Source organism: Gopherus evgoodei, chromosome 10, assembly GCF_007399415.2.
Source record: "Gopherus evgoodei ecotype Sinaloan lineage chromosome 10, rGopEvg1_v1.p, whole genome shotgun sequence".
Classification (NCBI taxonomy): Eukaryota; Metazoa; Chordata; order Testudines; family Testudinidae; genus Gopherus; species Gopherus evgoodei.
This window is the reverse complement of record NC_044331.1, coordinates 18694045-18714540: the sequence shown is the minus strand read 5'-3', so window position 1 is coordinate 18714540 and position 20496 is coordinate 18694045. Positions and strand designations below refer to the sequence as shown.

The 20496-nt window shown below is 43.7% G+C and overlaps 1 protein-coding gene across 1 annotated transcript in view; it reads right to left on the bottom strand.

Moving 5' to 3' along the window:
* Window positions 1–20496, bottom strand: part of HDGFL3 (HDGF like 3) — a 43736-nt gene that overhangs the window by 11501 nt on the left and 11739 nt on the right. The gene's annotated exons all lie outside the window — the stretch shown is intronic.

Genomic DNA, 20496 nt, shown 5'->3' with positions numbered 1-20496 from the left:
CCACGTTACATTAGCTGATGTTCTGGTTTCTGAGCCAACAAGGAACCTGTCTTTCTAAGACATATCTACTCTAATGTAAGTGTTAGGGATCTTATCTAAACTCATATAAAGGAAGAGCAAAGAGTGACCGAGGGTTCAGACTAGCAGCAAGTCCTTAGCTGAACTCAGTATGGCCACAGGCAAGAACTTCACAGCTATTCTTCAGTACCAGAAACAGATGGAGGGAAGGTTGCCCAAGATGTTACCTGAGTCCCAGTTTTCACTGAAATTCATATGTTTTAAATGAGCACCTACCAATCAGATTATTTCCTGGTTAATTCCTATTTTAAATACAGGTACTCGACTGTAACTGCAGGAAAAAGAATATGGAGGGAAACATTCAGACCCTGCCACTCACTCACAAATGCGACTGGTAGCAAGTCAGGGTTTCAGACTGCAACAAATGTTATGCTACTTAAACCTAGAAGTATCTAAACTTCATAGTAACAAGGTCTATGATAGTTTTCCAGGAGCCTGGGGGATGCACCCAATTTGCAGGAATGGGTCTAGGTGACTAGATGTCCCGATTTTATAGAGACAGTCCCAATTATTGGGTCTTTTTCTTATATAGGCTTCTGTTATCCCCCACCCCCATCCCAATTTTTCACACTTGCTGTCTGGTCACCCTAAATGGGTCATACTGCAGTCACCCTCATCTTCAGCATGACCAGGAGAGAAACTAGGTACAGAACGGGCCAGACAACGCAGCTAAAGGGATCACTGCACATGGATCACAGAGGCAGTCTCTGCAGGCTACACCTCCATGTTAAATTTGAAGTCCAGCCATGGATGCATTGTAGAAAGATGTGGTGTACAGTGCTAGTGGAGTTCCTCACGGAATGAAACTAACAACTGCAAATCATCTGAGGAGTGAAGACTGATACTGAAGAGTGAAGACATGCTTAGTGTGGAATGCTGATCAGGAGGAACATTTCTTACACAGAGCCCCAAGGAACGGTATTCACATGATCCTGAGACTAGGGGATGGAGTGTTATAACAGATGATGTTCTGGGCTCTGCAGGAGTATGGATCCTCTCCCGAGCACTGTCTGCAGTGTAGTCAGACCACTTGCCACATTCCCTGGCAGCTTCTGTTGCCAGCTGTGAGTAGCATCAAGGAGGTATGGGAAAGGGAGGAGTTGAGTTCTCTCTCTGTCTTGCTGCTCATCTGTTCTCTATTCCTCAGTAAGTTCATCCATTGACTGACCACCCCACTGCCTTTGTGTCATCTTAGGAAGTCATCAAAGTGCTTTTCACTGCTTTAGAAAATTGTGCACACCGTAATCTTTCCTAAAGTTATTAAACATAAATCTGCACTGGACAGCTCCAGGATGGGCTTGTGAAACTCCTACTGCATTACATGTACACTCCAACCTCCCATTGTGTTGCCGAGGGCCAGACACTTCCTACCTTCACTGACAGGGCTATGACCCACACCCTTCAGATTAAAATCTCTCAGTACCTACGGGGGTGGAGTCAATCTCTAACGGTATGTCTACACTGTGACAAAAAACCTGCAGTACCAAGTTTCAGAGCCCAGCTCAGGCGACGGGTTCGCAAGGCTCAGCTTGCAGGACTACAAAACTGCAGGGTAGACGTCTGGGCTTGGGTTGGAGCTCGAGCTCTGAGACTGCGCAAGGGGAGAAGGTCTCAGAGCCCTGGCTCTGGCCCAAGCCTGAACGTCTACAGTGCAATTTTACAGCCACACAGCCTGAGCCCTGCGACCTGAGTCAGCTGACCAGAGTCAGCCATGGCCATGCTATGGGTCTTTTATCGCAATAGAGGCATGTCCTTAGTGTCATACAGGACCCCATCCTGTTACTGTTGAACTCAAAGGCAAAATCTCCATTGAGTTTAGGGCGAGCAGAACGCAGTAATACAGAAGGCTCTCTGTTCTTTTTCTGTTCGATAAGACTCTGCAGCCTTCCCACGTGAGACTATTAGGGGAAAACCTGCAAGACCTACCATACAAAAGAGAAACATGTTGGGCCACTTTTGATTGAACGTTGAAGCGTAAATGCCTATTATTTAACTGACTGAATAACCTCAGCACTCCCTGAAAACGAATACTATTTTCCATAAAGGGATACTGAGGAGGACAGCAGCCATGTTGCCAGCTCCCTGCTGCTGAGCTCAGCCCCAAATCACTGCCATCCTCCAGGATGTTTTGGTTAAATCCACTAAAATTTGGATCTGATATTTCCCTCCATGCCAGCAAGATCAAGGCAAGGGGGGGGGGGGGGGGACCCTGAGTAGCTCAAACCAGGAACAAAAGAGATAAGTGCACTCAGGCTAAGACAGTGTGCTATAGTCACAGAAAAATAGCGAATGACTGGGACATCTGTCTACTACACTGCCTAACTGCTGCTTCGTTTTGCTTCTGGAAGGAAACAGACCGAATTTAAAGTGCCTGGTGTAACCTACAATCAGATCGGTGGGATTTGGGTTTTTTTCTGAAGCAAAACAGATGGTGTGCTGGATCTTGAGCCACCCTGTGGGTGAATCTGATCTGTGCATCGATCACATCATAAACATTCATTTCAGTTACCCCTAAAATAAAGCAGGTGGTTTCAGATTTCCAGTTTCCTCTCCTTTACTTCTGTTGCTTTCATCTGCTTAATGAATAACAAGTGCTTTCTTTCTAAACAAGCTTAGCACAGTAGTGCCTCCAGGCATTTGTTTGCTAGCCAAATGGCCCAGCTTTGGAGCCCTTTTACTGGGCTTGTGGTAATTAAATGCAGTCTTCGAGGTGCAGGTCTGCAAGTGGAACACGCACTCCCCACATCACTAGTTGGTGCAGGGGTTTTAGTAAAGCATGTTGCTACGGTCAACAAACATGAGTAACAGATCAGACCATTTCCTGCAATCTCCTTGAAAGACCTTATTGTCTTCAGTTTATGTATTATTGTGGGCTGGGATTGTATGCAACTTCTGTGGGGGCAGATGGGACAGACTACACTGTTTAGATAATACTGAGACTGTGCCAGACCAGTATGGATTTTTGGGACAATAAGTGTTAAGTGGATTTCCCGGGAAATCCATAGGGAGAAGTTAATGCAAAAACAGATTCACTTGACACTATGCCCTCAAGAAAGGGTCATTGTCTGCTGATTACCTGTTACAGAAGGGCAAGAGCAGAGACCCAAGCTGTATGAAGAAATGGCTGATCTGCCCAGCCTTGGTTCCAAAGCAAAGATGGATGAACTTGTAACCAAGGGAAAAACCTCATTGTGGGGTTTGAAGGACTAAAACCTACCAGAGTTCTAGGATGGAGTTGGGGTGACCTCTGAGGTAAGCCTTTTAGCATGTGTATAGGTGCTTTTCTTGTTTTAATGTTATCTCTAAAGTTTTTTCATCTTAAGAATCAACGTATTTGCTTAAAAGGAGCTGGGTGGTAACTTACAGCTGTTGGCAATACACTGGTCATCACCTTCAGAGTGAAAGCAAAGTGCAAGCAGTGGTTTGTTTAGGCAGCCTGGCTTGTTGGGGATATCACAGTGTCGAGCAGGGAGCTGTGCAGCCTTAAAATCCCTGACCAGGAGGGAGTGAAATGTGAGTTTCCACCCAGAGGAGAGGTGACTGCTGGGAGCTGGAAGGCTAAAGCAAGTGCCCCTGGTGGGCCATGGAGGAGGAACACAGGTAAAGTTGTCCCGAAACTCCAAAAACACGTTGTCAGGGTTCCCTCCCCACTCTGAACTCTGGGGTACAGATGTTGGGACCCTCATGAAAGACCCTCTAAGCTTATTTCTACTAGCTTAGGTTAAAAACTTCCCCAAGGCACAAATTCCTTTCCTTGTCCTTGGATGGTATTGCTCCCACCACCAAATGATTTAGACAAAAATGCAGAAAAGAATCACTTGGAGTCCCTATTCCCCCAAAATATCCCCCTAAGCCCCTTGATACCCCTTTCCTGCGGAGGCTTGAGAATAATATACCAACCAATTGGTTACAATGTGAGCACAGACCAAGCCCTTTGGCTTTTAGAACACTGAAAATCAATCCAGTTCTTAAAAGAAGAACTTTATTATAAAGAAAAAAGTAAAAAAATCATACCTGCAAAATCAGGATGGAAGGTAACTTTACAGGGTAATAAAAAGATTTAAAACACAGAGGACTCCCCTCTGGACTCAGTTTCACAGTTACAAAAAACAGGAATAAAACTACCTCTTAGCAGAGGGAAAATTCAAAAGCTAAAACAAAAGATAATCTAACGCATTTCCTTGCCTTACTTACAATTTTTGCAAGCTTAGGTTAGAATCATAGAATGTCAGGGCTGGAAGGGACCTCAGGAGGTCATCTAGTCCAACCCCCTGCTCAAAGCAGGACCAATCCCCAGACAGATTTTTGCCCCAGATCCCTAAATGGCCCCCTCAAGGACTGAACTCACAACCTTAGGTTTAGCAGGCCAATGCGCTAATCATTTCAGGTATGTTTTCAGAAGATGTTTTAGCTGCCTGCTCTCTCTCTCGGTCAAGAAAGGGAACAACAAAGAGAGCACAAACAAAACTCCCCCCTCTCCACCGATTTGAAAGTATCTTCTTTCCTTATTGGTCCTTTTGGTCAGGTGCCAAACAGGTTACTTGAACTTCTTAACCCCTTGCAGGTAAAAACTCGGTACAGCTGCTCAGGAGGGATTTTATGCTACCCTTAGCTGTATGTTTATGACACACATAAAGGTCAATTTTGTCATAATTTTTCATACACAAATCCTTTTAGTTTATAAACAACCTCAATAAGGGCCCGGTCTCGTGGCTCTTAGTGGTGCTGCACAGTAGCTGGCTCCTCGCGTCATATTCCCAACTGATTCCTGAAGACTGGATTCTGCAGCACTTAACTCACAAGTAGCTCCACTGGAACCAAGGAGACTGTTTGGAGAGTGAGGTACTAACTCTCTGGACTACAGTGTGGGGTTTAAACCACAGCCCTGCCCGGGGGCAGTGCCGAGCTGCACATTTTTAGAAGCACTGGTGAGACCGTGCTTCAGAGAAGCCCAAACCCTCACAGTGCTGCTTCTTGCACATGGGGTAGATGCAGTCTGCTCCAGCCAGTTGGGGGGGGCAGTGAGGCCATGACCCTGCCTCTTCCTCCCTGCCCCCCTTTTTGGGTGTTCAGCTTCCCAGCAGGCCCTACGGTCCCTGGAGCACAGAGGCTGTTACTATCAGCAGCCCCTGCCCAGCCACATAAGGGAGAAACATTTGGCCCTACATTTGGAATAATGGAACATCTCCTAAAGCTCCACTAATTACACCAGGCCACCGAGGGGCTATACAGGCAGTCACAGAACACAGTCATCCCTGCCACATCCTCTTTCCCTTAGGAAGGCCCCCTGTGCTGGTAGGTAGCATGGTATGCAGCCACTGTTCTGACTCTTGGCTGTGCGGCAATCACCCCATGTAGGGGGAAGCAATCGGTTGAGATGGTTTTCTGGCGGCTTGGTGCCATCAGAGCAGAAGCTGACTCATTATGTTTGACAAGGTCTTCTATATTGCAAACATATTTTGCTATCAAGAAAACATGAAACAAACAGAAAAGATTAACGACTGTGCATAGATACATATGTGGACATACAGAAACCAAAAGAACAGGGAATTTAAATTGCAGAGCAGTAACCACTGACTGTTACGATATGCAGTAAGTGCCTTTGACTGGCAAAAGCATACAGAAGCATTGCAGAGATCCAAATCTCCCACTGAAATTTCTGGAGTCAGAGCACAGCAATCAAGTCAAACTGCAAACTGGTTAAAGTTGCTCATTATTACCAACAAAGACAAAGCATCCTGATATTTTGCAATTAGCTAATTAACAGAAAGAATGGCTAAAAGCAGCCTTCTTCAGAATCTATTGGTGGAACAGATTACTCTCTTTCCCCCATGCTGGCGTTTTTATCTCCTTTGATTTACACATTTCAGCTAAAGAAGGAAAACACATGTTTTTTAAATAGAGTAGTGTAAGCTACTGGGAGCCACCAGAATGAATAAATCCTTTTTTCAGCAATTATTTAAAATAATACATCATTTAACACATAGCATATCAGGGTTAGAAAAGACCTGAGAAGGTCATCTTTCTAGTCCAATCCCCTGCTCAAAGTAGGACTAATCCCCAGACAGATCTTTACCCTACACCCCTAAATGGCCCCCTCAAGGACTGATCTCACCATCCTGGGTTTAGCAGGCCAATGCTCAAACCACTGAGCTATCCCTCCCCCACAAAGTACTTCACAAACCATGAACATATTGTTTTAGTGAAATGCAGTCACCACTACAGCTTCACCAAATGTAGCCTTCCTTGTATCTTGGGCTATGGAGGGAAAGTCTAAGTAATCATGCAAATACCAGTTGTGCATGGATATAATTTGTATGCAGCACACTTTGCATGCAGACCTCCACCTCCAATATTTGAAACTTTGGTCCAACAAATGTTTTCCATCGCTAGTTTCTATTATCCTAATCCTGTGGTATTTAAATCAAGCCAAACTTACACAGAAATTGCCTAAGAACTGCAGACTGTGGTCCATGATTTTCAAGACTGCATGTCACTTTAACCACAGACTAATTCTTCCTCTGCTGTAGATCATACCCTAAAAGTACAAGTGGGCGATGCTGACACATGCACATTTTTCACCAATTAAAAAAAACAACAAACTTTACAAAAGGGTGGGACTAGAAACAGAATTTAAGAATAAAAAAGAATTGTTCTGCTCTAAAGGTGGAAAAAAATGACTCTAGGCACGTGAAAGCAGAATCAGCAAAAAAAAAAAAAGATGAAAAAAGAGCAGTGGCATCTCTGCTGCTGGAAGTGACTGAAGGCTACTGTACAGACAGCAAGAAATGACAATACAAAGGCATCAATCCTTCCTTTGCTTCTGTGCATGCTCAGGACCACAACCAGATTTAAAGAAGACAATGAAGGGTTAACGGAAGCCAAACAATCCAGGCGGGCATGGCCTTGCTAAGCAGGAGCAGCAGTCTTGCAGTTGAATATGTCTCTAATTAGCATCATATTTACAAAAAACCCAAAAGTTAAAACTTATTTATGGCTGGGTTGCCTTAGTTTTCAGTATGAAGCTGGGACCCAGGAGCTTATGACTCTGATCCAACAAACGACTTAAGCACATACCTAACTTCAAAGTCAACACGACTATTTACGTGCTTAAAATTATGCATATGCTTAACTTTTTTTGCTGGATCTGGACCTACCCTTCCCAGAATGCAATGTTCCACGTTGATCCAGATGGTCACATAAAGGCAGCTGCAAACTGCTCCATTTTCTGCTACCAAAGTGTGTCTATCCCCAGCAAGCTCTCAATGATGTTTTTGCAATATTACTGTTAGCCACTAGGTGGCGCGATTGCTAGGTCTGTTTCTTTGACGTATACGAGTTGACTTTAGAGAAATCTTATTGCCAACTTTGCAGATTGGTTAAAACAACAAGCAGAGTAGAGTTTGTTGTACCTGAATTTCTCTGTCTGACTGAATCGCTTCTTAGATGCAGACACGTTGCCTGCAGGTTATATCGACCCAAGCAAACCAAGCTTTACATGTTGCCAAAACAGGAGGGTCCTTGAGTGGGCAAAATTTGGCCACCCTGGTTTGTGGTCGTACCCCTAAGATATAAATGTTTGTGAATCTGAGTAAAGGATATACAAACTTGGTACTGGCCCACAAAGAAAATAAAAAACAATTCAATAAAGTTGTTGAAACAACAAGAAATGAGAAATTTTAGGGGCTACATGAGCACAACTACCTCCATTCTCTCCTGTCAGCTTCATTCTCATGAGCCAATGGGAGATTAAAACTGACAAAAGCCCTGCTCTCTGCTATGCTTAGAGATCAAAAATTCTGCTACGTTCTACATCCTGTCTGCCCATAGCTGTCAGGAAGGGTGGCCTGAAGGCATGACATGCTCATTCACAATACTGGGTTTGTTATTGTTGGGTTTTATAGTGTTGAAACTGCGGTTTTACTTTACTGTGGGGGCAGGGATAAAGTCGGAAATGTAAAATCAGGCTGAATCAAATATTTGGGCTTGTCTGCTCGATCATAACCCTTTTATCTTCATGAAGAGTGCTCTGCTCGATCATAACCCTTTTATCTTCATGAAGAGTGCTCTGCTCGATCATAACCCTTTTATCTTCATGAAGAGTGCTTAGAGTGTGGACCTTTGGCCAAATGCATCCAACCAAATTCTTTAACCAGAGCCTCATGTGTTCCACACCCCTGTGCTCCAGAATTCAAGCTTTCATTAAAAAAAAACAAAAAACAAAAAAAAATGGTTACCCTTACAGTTGTGAGGGTAGCCTCGAAAATGTGAACCGAGTGTAAACAGGTTCTGTGCTGCAGTCTGCGGACTGACTTTTACTAATCATTTTCAGATTTAATTCATTTTAAAAAATCCCTCCATTTTTTAATATGGGTCCTGGGCACCATTTCCAATCTGCCACAGCCAACATCAGGCGTCTTGCTGCAGAGTTTCAGTCCAGCTTACCGAAGAATACACAAAGCCTCGTATATTATGTGGCCCAGGATCAGCCCTATTTGAGAAGGCAATGGGACCGGGGGAGACTGCAGGTACCAGAATGCCGAATGGAGTTGGCAGATCCTAAAAGATGTAATAGTAGAGGCTCATCATAAAGCTATTCTGACGCAGAGGAAAGATACGAAGAACCACAGGAGAACAATATGCTTGCATAAGGACCTTTTAAGGTATCTAAAAACCAAAAGGGATACATACAGGAAATAGAAGGAGGAAGTTTACATGGGAATAGTGCGAGCATGCAGGGATAAAATCAGGAAAGCTAAGGCAAAGAATAAGTTACAGCTGACAAGAAAGCTTAGAGACAACAGGAAGGGGCTCTACAAATATGTTGGGCAAAAAAGAAAGATCAAGAATGGTGCGGGTCTGCTGCTCAATGGAGAAGGTGAGCTGGTAACAGAAGATGCTCAATGCCTACTTTGCTTCACTCTTCTCACAAAAAATAACATGTGACCGGATCACTAGCGAAGTTACCATAGACAATAAAGGGGAAGGGATGAAGATCAGGATAAGTAAAGAACAAGTCACAGATCTCCTGACTAATCTGAATGAATTCAAGTCAGCAGAGCTTGATGCTACTCACCCCAGGTGCCGAAGGTATTAGCTGAAGATATTTCAGAGCCACTGGCAATAATATTTGCAAATTCATGGATGACAGGAGAGGTCCCAGAACACTGGAAAAGGGCTAACATAGCACCCATCTTTCGAAAAGGAGGAGCTGGGGAACTACAGACCAATCAGCCTGACTTCGATACCTGGGAAGCTATTAGAACAATGTATAAAACATTCAATTTGCAAATACCTGGAGCATGAAAGACTGATCATGCATTTACTAAGAACCAACCATGCCAAACCAGCTTGATTTCCTTCTTTGACAAAGTAACCGGTTTGGTGGATAGGGGGAATATGGTGGATATTATATAACTGGACTTTAACAAGGCGTTTGACAGTCCCACATGACATTCCTATAAGTAAGTTGGGGAAATGCAGGCTTGGTAGAACTATCATTAAATGGATACATAATTGGTTAAACAACTGCAAACAAAGAGTAGCTATTAATGAAATGATTTCAGATTGGAAGGAGGTCTCAAGTGGGGATCCAAAGGGATGTGTTCTTGGTCCGGTTTTATTTAACATCTTTATTAATGACCTGGATGTGCAAATAGACAGCATACTGATCAAATCTGCAGATGACACAAAGCTGGGAGTGGGGTTGCAAACACTTTGGAGGATAGAGCTAAAATTCAAAGGGATCTGCATAAAATGGAGAACTGGGCTATCAACAACAAAATGAAATTCAACAATGACAAACAAAAGATGCTACATTTAGAGTAGAAAAACCAAATGCACAAATACAGAATGGGAGATATCTGGCTTGCTGCTGAAAGCACTGCTGAAAAAGATCTAGGAGTTGTGGTGGATCACAACCTCAACATGAGTCAACAATGTGATGCTGTTGCAAAGAAAGCAAATGTAATTGTAGGTTGTATTAACAGAGGTGTAGCATGCAAGTCACGGGAGGTGATAGTACTGCTCTACTCAGTGTTTGTTAAGCCTCAGTTGGAGTGCTGCGTCCAATTCTGATCACCGCTGTATTAGAAAGGATGCAGAGAAACTGGAAAGGATCCAGAGGTGAGTGACAAAAATGATCAAAGGGATGAAATGCAAGCCATATGAGCAAAGGCTGAAGAAACTGGGGATGCTTAGTTGGGAAAAAAGGTGAGTAAGAGGGGACATGTAACAGTCTTCAAATACTTGAAAGGCTGCCATAAAAAAAAGATGGAGAAAAATTGTTCTCTCTTGCCAGGTAGGATAAGAGAAAATAGGTTCAAACTACAGCACAGCAGCATAGCAGATTTAGATTAAATCTCGGTAAAAACTTCCTAACTGTAAGAACAGCCGGACAATTGAACAGACTGCCTAGGGTGGTTGAGGGAGCTCCTTCTACGGAGGTTTTCAAAAGGAGGCTAGAGAACCATCTGTCTTGGATGGTGTAGACACAACAAATCCTGCATCTTGGCAGGGAGCTGGACTAGATGGCCCTCAGGTCCCTTCTAACCCTACGGCTCTATGATTCGAATGCGATGCTCCACTTAGTTGTGAATGGACATGAACATATTAAAGACAAAGGAGGGTGCAATCTGCACCATTTTCTGCAAATTAAATGCAGCCCCAAGGCTCCAGCCAGTATGGTTCCCGGTTTGACACTTTTTGGGGCTATTTGGGGCTTTGGTCAAACACTTAATTTTATTCCTTAAGAAATAGGTGCGGCTCTAGCCATTTCGCCACCCCAAGCACGGCTGCATGCAGCAGGGGGAGCTCTGCTGGTCGCTGGTCCCGCGGCTCCAGTAGACCTCCCGAAGGTGTGCCTGCGGAGGGTCTGCTCGTCCCGCGGCTCTGTGGACCTCCCTGCCGCCCTCCTGGTGACCGGCAGAGCGCCCCCAGCAGCATGCCACCCCAAGCACGCGCTTGGCGTGCTGGGGCCTGGAACCACCCTATTAAGAAAGCTGTAACACAAAATATACCTGCTCGTCCCTCACTTGCCTGGGTCTTTAGTGCATGCCCTATAGCTACAGAGAATGCTGCTGGGATTACTGAAACACTCTTTTTAACTGCTTGCAGTTGAAGAAAATGCTCCCATCTTGAAAAAGAACATATAATTTCTGTCCCTCAAAAGCACTGATTTACAAGGAAGACCAACGGTAATGGAGCGTTTCATTCTTCAGTTCATCTCCCTCGAGGTGGATTCAATATTCAGCATCAAGCAAGCAGGCTTTCTGAGAGGTTGGAGCACCTAAGATCAAGTGCTAGCTTTGACAACATTAATCAAAAATGGTTTTCAGAAAAACCTGAAGATGTGAGCCATATTTCTGGACCCAACAGTAGCATACGGCGGTTTGGTACATGGTACTCTTAGTCAAATTGTAAAGAGCACTCCTAGCCTGGGTAGTCATTGACCTTCTCCGCAACAGACATTTCTGAGTGCGCATAGGAGACAGAGTTAGTGTGTGGAAAAGACAAACCAACAGTCTACCTCAAGGCTCTGTGCTGCCACTGACCCCATTCAGCCTGTACACAAACAACCTTCTTCTTACCGAGTCCTGCAAGTTCACGTACACAGATGGCATTTGTCTTAGGTGACCAAACGCCATCACTCCCAGAACTTGAAGATGCCTTGACTTGATTAAGATGGCTGAATTCTGTAGTCAGTGGCATTTACAACCAAGTATAACCAAGATAGTTTTGAGTGTGTTCCACCTTTACAACTCCAGAGCAGCCCAAGAACTGGATATCTTTCTCAATGGACATCGCTTGAAACACAAATCCCACCCAGTTTAACACAGAGCAACCCCTAAATAGATCTCTTACATGTTTAAGCATCTGAGGAAAACTGCAGCTAAAGTGAGGTTTCATAACAACTTTCTAGGCAGATTGGCCAGCACTTTATGGGAAGTAACTGCTCAGACTCTCCAATTATCCAGTTTAGCCTTCTGTTACTCTGCAACAGAATACTGTACTCCATTCTGGCTCCATTCTTCTCACATCAAGTTGGTTGACACACAACTATATTCAACCATGAGCATCAAAACTGGGACAATTTGACCCACATTAGTCTTGTAGCTCCCCATGTCAAGCAACATCATTCTGCCACACATCCCCCATGAGGATGCTACAGCCAGAATGGCTGAGAAGTTCAATCCAAACCCAAGCCTACCACTATACAAAGACTTCTTCTATCACCCAAAAGCATGCCTATCATCGAGGCACCCATGGTGGGTCTAGTTGTCCTGCCCAGATTCCTCAGTGACATCAATGTGGCAAAAAGAATGGTCTGCAGCTGATGTCAGAAACCAGTCTCTTATACAAAGTGGGTATTCACCCACGAAAGCTCATGCTCCAAAACGTCTGTTAGTCTATAAGGTGCCACAGGATTCTTTGCTGCTTTTACAGTCTCTTATAACTGACCCAACTATGTGTCTCCCAGGTTCTGATTTGCCATAGTGCTCATGGGTCCTTCTGAACTGATTTTGAACAGGCTAGGGTCAGTGTGCAGGCAGTCTTCATATGTGGGGCCAACAAGAAGATCCCACATGCGTCTATGGCCAAAGGCAGTCATTGTCTCACATCACTGAGCACTGCCCTTTGACCAGTGCTGGTGCAAGGATGTTTCGTGCCCTAGGCGAAACTTCCACCTTGCGCCCCTCTCCCCGCGCCCCCGCCCTGAGCGCCCCCCCATAGCAGCTCCCCCTCTCTACCCTGAAGCGCCCCCCCCTTGCGGCAGCTCCACCCTGAGGCACTTCCTGCGCTCCCCTGCTCCAGCTCCCTCCGCCTAAATGCTGGCGATGACTAGGGTGGCCCAAGATCCAGCCGCCGTGGTTGCTGCCGAAGAAAATGGCGCCCTTAAATCTCACCACCCTAGGCAACCGCCTAGGTCGCCTAAATGGTTGCACCATTTGACCAGATCTCATAGTCAGCTGAGACCTGTGCACTTCGCTAATGAGTCTACCACAAATTGCCTTGACAAGCTCTGATCCAATAAGATGACAGTGGATTACAATGTTTTTAGTGCCTTGCAATGCAATACTGTTTTGATATCAATTCTACTTCAACACTACAGTGTATTCCAGGGGTGTATTTGTCATTCCAACAGGAGTGGCCAGACACTTAGACACACGATGGGTATCAGTGTTTTGCAAGGGCCAGTGTAGAGCCTACTAATTTAAAAGCATAGGTGGAAATATCCACACCAATGTAGCTGTTTGCAAGATCTGGGCTATTGTTAGTTTCACAGTTCAGTCACTTGGGTCACATTCTTTATATTCCTATTTACTAATCTCTGTAATACCTTTCATGGAATAAAGGTGTTAGTAGCCAAGGGTGAAATTCATTCTGGAGACAAAGGCACTCTGCGCCAGATGCAGCTGTGCGGAGTCAGTCAAGTGGCCACGTAAAGGGATGGCTTCTGCAGCCCCTGGATGTTATGGAGAAAGTCTACGCACTGGCCCGGTAGGGACTTGTGTTGAAGACAGGCTGGGGAAGGGGCCACCGGATTCATGATGACATGGCTCTCCTGGTCCTAGTGTGGATGACCTGCAGCTGTTATTCCAGCCCAAAGGCTGGAGTAGTGACTCCAGGGGAGGGAGGAGCCATGTATTGTAGTCTTGCATTCTAGCCTGGAGCAGGGTTGCAGAATGGATTTTGCCTCCCAAATTAAAGTCTCCCCATAAAGCCCAGTTACTCTTGTTTATTTGCAAGTAAAGTTAATTGCCCCAACATGAACCCAACCTGGAGGGAAAATTATAAACTCTAACTGAATAACAATGAAATTGTAGAGTGAAGCATGATTGTGTTTAGCTTAGATCCAATGATTTCTTCTTAGCCTCACGGTAAACTCAAGTGGTAAAATTAAGTATATGCTTAATAGTTTGGAAGGCTGGGGTCTTAATTTGCAGTCCTCCTCCCCTCTAAAAACGTTAATATATGTATATTTTCCTATATAAGATATATGTTATGTTACATTTATGCAACCTGACTTCATACAGCCTTAACTCAATCTAATTTGTTGTTTTTCCGTGCATGTTAATATTAAATATTATAATTATTTTTCCTTTAAAACAGAAATGACAGACATAGTATGCAAGAGAGCTTGGTTTTCACCACCCTGCTACCATAGTAGCTGATCAAAAACATGTTTTACATCAGTTTACTATTTCATTTTCTACAGCAGCTGTGAAGAAACAGCATATTATACTGACTCATCTTGTGCAAATGACTAGGCAAAGGCAATTACATAGAGAAGAGGGCATGGTTACTAAGATATATGTCTGGAGCTGATAAAAACATCAGGGAACACTAAACGTATATAATTCATGCTAGGGTCCAAATACTGTGCTGAATTAGACCTCATGCATCTCTATGGAGTTCAAATGTGGGCCTGTATGTCTCCTTTTACCATTTTAGTCGCCAGTGTCTCTCATTTTGCTACTGTAACCCACTGGTGAGTGTGTGTTACAGGTCCCCCTTTGTGCCTTTACAGAGCGTACATAGAGCCAGGGGCACGTTAGCTCAAGCTGTAACAAACTATGCTTTTTAGCTCTGGAGGTCCCCAGTTCAATTCTCGGTGTGTTGGACAAGATGGCGACCATCTCATTATGTTGGTCTTCCAGACTATAAACTTTGGGGCAGAGATTATATTGATATTTATGTCATGTACAAGGCCAACCCTATTGTTGGTGCATGACAGGTAACTAACAATAACAATAATCATCATCTAGCTGCAACTGTTGGAGAAACTAACTTTCAACTGAACCAACTCTTTCAATACCTCTAAGGGTACTGCCACTCTGGAAGATGAGATGTAAGTTGAGCAACGGCACAGTGGTTCATCTCTCTAAAGAGACTGACCTCTCATCATCACCATCTTCTTCTAGCCTGAATCCCATCTATATGGGGTTGGCTCTTTAAGTCCTTCTCCATTCCAGTCTGTCCTAAAAAAGTTCCTTGGAAAATCCACAGCAAATCAGATCCCATTGTATAACATCCATCCATCTAGTTTGGGGTCTTCCTACCCATCATATTATTATTATTACTCTTTATTTGCATAACTGTTGTGCCTAAGAGCCCCAATCATGGATCAGGAACTCCTCACAATATATTGTCCCTACAATATTTATTGTCTTGGCTTCCAAAATCCTTGCAAGCACTGCTGAGCACAGGGCTTCATAGTATACACCAAAGTAGTAGTAAGTATTTGCAAGATCAGATCCCCTCCAGAATAATAATGTGGCAATCATAGCAAGAGAATGGATTCATTCATGAGGCATGATATTGTGTAAGAGGCCTTGCAAAATACTGGTACAAAATGTTAACAGTTTTTTAATGAGGAACCGATGTCTTATAAATACATTCTTTCTAATGTTTTCACCTCTGAATGTAGGAACTTGTGTCATTTCAACAGAAGCGCCCATTTAAAAAAAGCTCCTTCAGAAATCTGACCCAAATCCTCCACAAATACAAAAGCTCCAGGACAGACTTATTCGAACAAATGCAGGTAAATCAAAATCTTTTTAACCTACAAAAGAAGCTTGTTATCAGTGATACATAATTGCCATTTCTTAGTTTTCAACCACAAGGCTTAGTAACTTTCTTCAAGCTGTGAGCATATAGCAAAGAAATGTTTGCATTTGCCATCAGTAGGGCAAAGAGAGGTAAGAAGTGCGAACAACTGGTAAAAAAGGAAGACCCTGAAAAAATAACTATTGTTAAAGAGCGGGTAAGGAAATACCTGAACAATGTGAACATATATGAATCAGTCAGTCCGGATGATACACAAAGGGAATCACCATCTATTGAGTTTGCTGGACCACTGACAATTATTTTTGAAAAATCATGGGTAGTTGGAGAGGTACTAGAATAAGTAAATGTCATACTGATTTTTAGGAAAGGAAAGAAGAGTGGGTCCATTTTAGGCTCCAACTTTGCAATACACATGCTTCCACAGGCAGCATTGTAGGATCAGATCCTTAAGACTATAAATTCCCTGGGATAGGCCTTCCTTCCTCCGTATGGCTCACAGTGCCTAACACACTAGGGCCCCTCTCCTGCAAATGGATCTGCACTGACTGACCACTATACATGCATGGTCTGGGTAAAATAATGGGAGAGGTAAAAAAAATCAACGAACATCTGGTGGGATAATGGAAAAATGAATAATAGGAAGCACGGGACTATGAAAAGTAAGACAAACATAAGCCCCTGATATTGCAAACACTTCCACATATGAGTAATCCATGAATGGATGTAATCTAATTTGACTTTAGATATAAAATCCTTAGTGAAAAATGAATCCACATTGGCTCAGATAGAAACAGTAGCATCTGGACTGAAAACTGATTAATAACTGATTGATTTACGAGAATGATAATGATAAAAAATAAAATCATATGTTACTTGAAGGAGGTGTCTGCCTTGGGTGGGTTCCTCCTCCAGCCTCCTTTAATAGCTTTACCTGGTTCTGGAAGAGGAAGTAAGTGATAGTACACTTGGAAAGTTTGCAAACAGCAGTGAGGACAAAGACTTGATTCGGCTCTCACACCAGCATAAACATGGAGAAACTCCACTGACGCCAATGGCATTAGCAACAGTGTGAGAGTAGACTCAGGACCCTTGACCAATCAGAACTGTGGGCTGATAGCAACAAAACAGAAATGTTGTTTGGAAAAGTGAAAGTGAAGGCAATCGGACACCATGCGAGGGAGATATCTGGGAAGTAGCAATGCTGAAAGGGGCCTAGCGAAGATAGCGAAGTGCAGGTTAGACATGAACTGGCAATGTGATATGGCTACAAAAGAGGCCAGTGCAATCTGGGCTCCTTGTGCAGACACACAACCTGTCACAGAGCAGGGAGTGTGACAGGGTGTATCAACCCCACACTGGGACAAAACCTGGTGGCGTAGGGTGGGCCTGAGTCCCCCCAACTCACTAGGACAATACCCCGAGGCAGAGCAGCCCTGGATTCTCACCGTTGGGTGACGCTACCATGAACTGTAGCTGCTAGGTAAGCGGCCCTGGATACTCACCACTAAGTGGTACTGCCAGCCTGGGGCACACAGGCTGCTCCCAGCAGGGAGATGATAGTTACGCTCTCTGTGGCCTTGCTGTGACCACACCTAGTACACTGCTCCAGCTCTGCACCACAACAAACTGAAGGGAATTTACAGAGAAGCAGTAAAAGCAATGCAAGGGCTGGAGAGGCTGATAAACATGTAATGGTTAAGGGTGATCATTATCCCAGTGGAGAGGGACCACATATGGCTGTCTGCATCACTTCCGCTCCTGGGGCCAAACCGCACCTCTGCTTTCATAACCCTGGAGGCTTCCTTGGCAGCAGAACTGGGGTGGTCTCATGGTATAAACTGAAGGGAGAGGAGGGGATAAATCATATACCTCTCCTGTAAGGCAGAGACCAAAGCTTCCTGGGAGCATCATCCCTATGTCTATAGAGTTTTCCCCAAATGTCCTAACAAACTCAATTTATAGGTAACATTAGGTCTAACATATTCTCCTAGCTCCTCAAGATCCATTTGTAACTCCTTCCCTCCCTCCCCCCGCATTTACTGCATTTCTTAGCTTATCACCATCTCCAGCCTTGCACAGACACCTCCACAGGGTCCCATTTAATCAGACTAGGGTATGTCTGACTCAAAGCACTTTCACACTTGAACCTTCATTTTGGGTTAGGATTCATACATATTTATGAATGGATTTTTCTCTCAAAACAATATCCATGCTATTTATACTTGGGGAGCTATACAGCGTCCTGGCTAGTAATAATAGAGACCTTGAAAACCCACCCCACAGACTGGAGCACTAGAGTGCGAGGTATTCATGAAAACAAAATGGTGCCCACGGTTGTCCAGCCAGAGACACAGGCACAAACCCAGTGTGACACAACACCCCATATTCTTCATAGTAACATTATTATACGAGTATGGTATAATTATGATGTATTTTATGCAATATAAGGCATGTGAAATATCATTGAAAAGGTTATGATTTACTGAATCTGATTATCTTATTTGTATGCAAGTATTTTTGTATCTGGAGTTAGGAATATTGACTGTGTATCTGTATTACAAATATGTTTACACCTGGGGAATGCCCACCAGCCAGAATGCACTCAGTCGAGATGGTTGGGCCATTAGAGAAAACAATAGGCCTGAGAAGAAGCTAATCTTCCACCAGGGAGCCTTCCTGAGGATGCTACAAATAGCCTCCAAGTCATGGCTGCTATGACTCTACTGGGGCATGTGACCAGATCACCTGGTAGTGGACTCCATCTTGGAATACCAGTGTTTTTCCACGGACTGGGCGTGGGAACCAAGCTTGGAGACAAAGGGTTCCTGCCCTACGCAAAAGCTATTTAAGGCAGGGGAGTGACATCATCGTGGTTCTTCACTGACTCCCCACCCAAAGAAGACTCTTGGAAAGACTTGAGGAACAACAAATGAACAGGGGGAAGTGCTGGACCCAGGCTAGAGGGATTTCTAGCCTGTGAAAGGAATACCTGGGGTTTTAAGCTGAAAGCAAGTGCAGCTTGCCCCTTAAGAACCTGCAGCAGCTTAAATCATCATTTAGGGTGCGAATTTGCTACTCATATCCAATCTCTTTAGTATATTAAGTTTAGATTGTGTTTTTGTTTATTTGCTAGGTAACCTACTTTGATCTGTTTGCTATCCCTTATAATCATTTAAAGTCTATCTTCTGTAGTTAATAGATTTATTTTTGCCTTGCCTAAAACCAGTGAGTGTGGGAGTCATAACTTGGGGCAAAAAGCTGTTGTATATTTCCTCTCCCCATTGAGGGAGGAGGCAAATTTCATGAGCTTACGCTGTATAGATAACATGGTATCTGAGTCTGTCGGTTGTTGATGTGTTCCCATGCATTTCTGAAGTACTATTGCTTGCTTTTCACCTACCCCATGCTGTCTGGCAATACATTCTTAGGTTTTTGACAAAAATCTCCTGCAGTTCCCAGTACATGCTACTCCATCACGTTGGCCCTGATCCTGCAAACATTTATGCATATGCTTAAATTTAAGCATGTGAGTAGTCCCTCCAAAGTGAATTCATAAGGATCTGTAGGATAAAGGCCTTTGCTTGCTGGCTGTAGCTAATATGTATTTATTTTTGGTAAATGTTGTAAAAAACTCTTATATGGGTCTGCCTGCCATTGCTGTTTGCATTAACAGCGTGTCTCTTACATTTTCTTTTACTCACTGCCTCCATGGGTTTTTTCCTGCAATTGCATTTGTAAGTAGGCATGCATTACCAGCTCCTAAGAGTGAATGCAAGTGTATTGGCTTCCTGGGCTCAAACATCCTTTTATGATTAGCATCACTGCCTTCCCAGCAGTCCCAACCAGGTCACTGCAGCCTGGAACCTTTTTTCCCTTTCTTCTCTCACTGCTCACTCACTCTGGCTGGGTGTTATATATACACACATTGCTTTGTTAACTTGTGGTCTTAAGGAAATTCCTTGGTGTATAGAACATTCATGGCTTGGCTTTTTCTCTCTGGTGTTATATGGTGCCTTCAGTTCAAGCTGCTAAACTGAAGCTGGCAGATAGCTTCTCTCTAGGCTTTTACATGCTGCTGCAAGGCAAAATAACTTGTTGTTTCCAGTCTGTATTTTTAGGGCTGCAGCTGTACACTAATTATCTCGCCGGGCTGGTGTAAGAGGCTATTTAAAGGGATTTAGGGATAGAATATATTTTCATAAACCATGAGACATAGTCTCCAGACTTATATCCCTTCAACCTTGGGGGTTTGTATTGAATATAACACTGCAGCATGTTGTCTCCATTCTTTTATGCTGACTTCTGAAGGCATTTCTAGACTTCAGGGAGGTCACACAAAAGGCTGGGAGATGAGTATTAAATCTTGCTGAAATCCAAGAACATTCTGTGTTGTTTGGGATCAGTAGCGATGCAAAAGATAATATTTGGGTTGACCCTGGATCATTTGGAGTATGTGGGACTTTGGAATGGAGAAATGGGAGTTACAGCATGGCCATGGAAGTCTGCGATTTTATGTTGCTGTAGTATTTATTCTAATTAGTCACTTTCTTTGTTAGTTTTCAGCACAAGAAAAAAAACTGGTTTATGCGGGTCCTTCAGCTTCCCAGTCAGACAGTAAAACAAAAAACAAAGCAAGACTGGAAATGAATCTGCACTTTACTTCCAATTTCTGTATCAGGTTTAGAACTAATCGTTACAAAAAATTATGTAAAACACTCTGAAAAATCCAAAGCCAGAAATGCAGAGCCTTTTCTGAGAGTAGGAAATGAGGGGAGGCTGGATCGATTTCCTCCTTTAAGTTTTAGAAGGTTTACCTCATGAAACTACCTCTTCTGCCAAGTATTTCTT